Here is a 3,039-nt window from a genome sequence, read left to right on the forward strand (position 1 = left end):
AAGAGTTCACCATGTTGGTCAGACTGGCTGGTCTCAAACTCCTGACCTTGGGTGATCCACCTGTCTCAGCCACCCAGTTGGACAGGCGTGAGCCACCATGCCCAGCCTGAGAATTTTAAAATCTTTATTACTAACTTATTTAGCAATAAATCCATCACATGTTAACATAAGTAAAATATTTTATGGAAAATTACATTTCTTAAATCAAAAAATGCCTGAAAAGACAGGCATTGTTTTATATTTTTACCTAATCTACTCAGTATGTAGCTTAATAGGAAGAAGCTACATTTTAATGTCAGATTCTACATTCAATCTGTTGCAATATGTTACTTGAACAGATTATACAAAGAAAATCCAACCTCACACAGAAATTTAGTTGGAAAGGAAGGAGTATTTTAACAGCCCTTTCAGATAATTATGGATATTCTTTGATATTACACCAGGATTCAACAAGAGGTAGTTTCTTAAAGATTGGTTATAATGTGGAATCTGAAACTATGTCAATGAACTGTTTGTACTCTATCACATTAATATCAGTTGTTTCTTCTTACATCTAGAATATATCTTTACACATAATTTTGTGCATCATGCATTGGTTATTTGGAAAATATTGGTTCACTGAGTTATGCAGGTCTTCCGAACGTTAATACATTTCATGTTTCATTATATAATATCAAAACACCACATTCATTATCACCATAAATCTCACCCAAAAAGTCACTAAGTATTTTAGGAAGCTGCCAAGTTCATAATGATAGATACAAGTTTTCCAAAGTTCCAATTTTCACTTAAAAGCTTGTATTTTATTATTGGCAACAAATGTTATCTGTTGTTAACCATGAAGTAATGAATGAATTCATCTTGTTCATTTCTGAGAAAATGTCTGCCAAATGCCCAAGTCTGAATAACTACCATTTGCCTGTCCATTCTTTCAATAAAAATATTATTCCGTGGAAAAAGTAGCTAATTCAGTTCACAACTCAAACATTTCATTGTTTTTTCGAGACAGCCATGGTACTTTGGTATGTGACAAAGTGCTTTAAAATTACTTCCCATTTTGTTAACACAGAATATTAAAAAGATATTTATTATTTCTTTAAAGACATTCATACATGAAACCTGCTTTTTGTTTTTAATTGCATGTGTGTGCTGGCAAAGAATATACTGACTACTACAAGTAAACCTTGTTGCCACTGTTTGGGTACTAAGGCTCCAGAGGTGTTACCCACTATTGTGTAACTTCAAATAACATAGACCCCCAGGGGTCCATAGACTATACTTTGAAAACCACTGCTGTACAGAACCACTAATGAGCAAAATTAAAGCAAAGCCTTGGTTTACTGTTATTTTCTGCAAATACAAATAACAGGTGTCCTAAAAAAATTTTAACACAATTTAAAGCTTTAATAATTTCAGAAGTATAAATACTAACAACTTACTTAAATGTCTGTTACATGTATTTAGTTTAGTGCATATGGGAGAATAAAATTTTAATTTAACATTTTTGTTTCCCATACTATTCCCAGATGGACTGGCAAGGAAGCCCTTTGCCTGGCGACCTCAGTTGCCCATCTCTGCCTCTATTATGCTTTTGGTAGGTAATATCCAAAGTGATGTATATATCAAAACCTTTTACTTTTGTTGATTTTAAAGCTAGAATGCTAAATGCAATCCTTTCAGCTAGTAAGCTCAGAAGATGAAAATTTTTACAGTTTGAAAATCAACTAGAACAATGCATAGCATAAGATGGTGGTTATGTTGAACTATAATAACATTAATGTTTTAAAGTATTCAATAATCAATTTCCAAATGTTTTCTATAAGTAATTACACTATATTATTCTTTGGTTACTGGTATCACAGGAAATCATGATACAAATTCATGAATTAAACCATCTACCTAAAGTTAATAAATATTTATTGAACTACTATTATGTACCAGGAATTGGACTAGGCACAGCAAAACATACAGTAAAGTTTTTAAATAATATGCATTGCTACACTGAAAGCACTTTTATAATGCCAATGCTAGGTGTTTTTCAGGTTTACATGCCAAAAGATCATGCTAAATTGATAATTTTCAATTTTTACTGTCAATATTCAAACGAAGAGTTCTAGTTTCCAGTTCACCATCTAAGGAGCACGGGCATCACTACTCTACCCTAATAACAAGTAAAGGGCTAACAAAATAAAAAATCAACAACTCTTCTTGAACCCCATCAGAGATGTGGATATCACAGGGAAAACCACTGCCCCCAAAACTGGAGAGACAAACAGGTAGATCAGAGAATCACCACTCTTACTAGAGCGGAAACCAAGGCAGAAACTTCTGTGGGAACTGGTGCTGTGGTAGGAAAGCCTGTGCTGTAACCAATGAATTTCTGGAGACACAGTGTGAATAAGCCTGAAAGATAAAAACTCCAGGGAGACCCAGTTATCTGGAGGCTCCTTACTTTAGTGAGCTTTACCTCCTGAAACCCGATGAGGTTCTCACAGTGAATACTGAAGAAATAGCTCCTCCTGCTTTTGGCAGGAAGAGGGAAAAATAACCATTTTGAAATATGCCAAAACATTCTGTTCCTCTTAATAAGACCTGTCCTCAGAAAAAACTATCTTAGCAGAGTCTAACCTGACTGACCTGGGGAAACCAAACACTCAACCCCGGATAGCTTTGTCCTTCCACATGCAAGAAGTGAAATGTGCGACTCTAGCCCTCTACAGACATAGTGTTCCACTCGAGGTAGTAGGGAGGGTGAGGAACTAAGAAGCACCTGTAAAGTTCACAACTCAGAGGTAGAGGCTCACTAAAATATGGAGACCTAATCATGAACGACTACAGAATGCTTCCTTTCCCCACAAAACTTATCAACACATCAATAAAAGCCTATTTGCTAGAGTTTCTCTTGCCTAGTACATCATAGCCAGCTTTCAACAAAAATTATAGGACAGAAAAACAAAAACCACAGTTTAAGAATAATCATTAGAATCAGAATCAGACTCAGATATGGCAAGAATGCTGGATTTATCAGAATGAATTAAA

The sequence above is a fragment of the Cebus imitator genome, unplaced genomic scaffold (assembly GCF_001604975.1).
Source record: "Cebus imitator isolate Cc_AM_T3 unplaced genomic scaffold, Cebus_imitator-1.0 Scaffold833, whole genome shotgun sequence".
Classification (NCBI taxonomy): Eukaryota; Metazoa; Chordata; class Mammalia; order Primates; family Cebidae; genus Cebus; species Cebus imitator.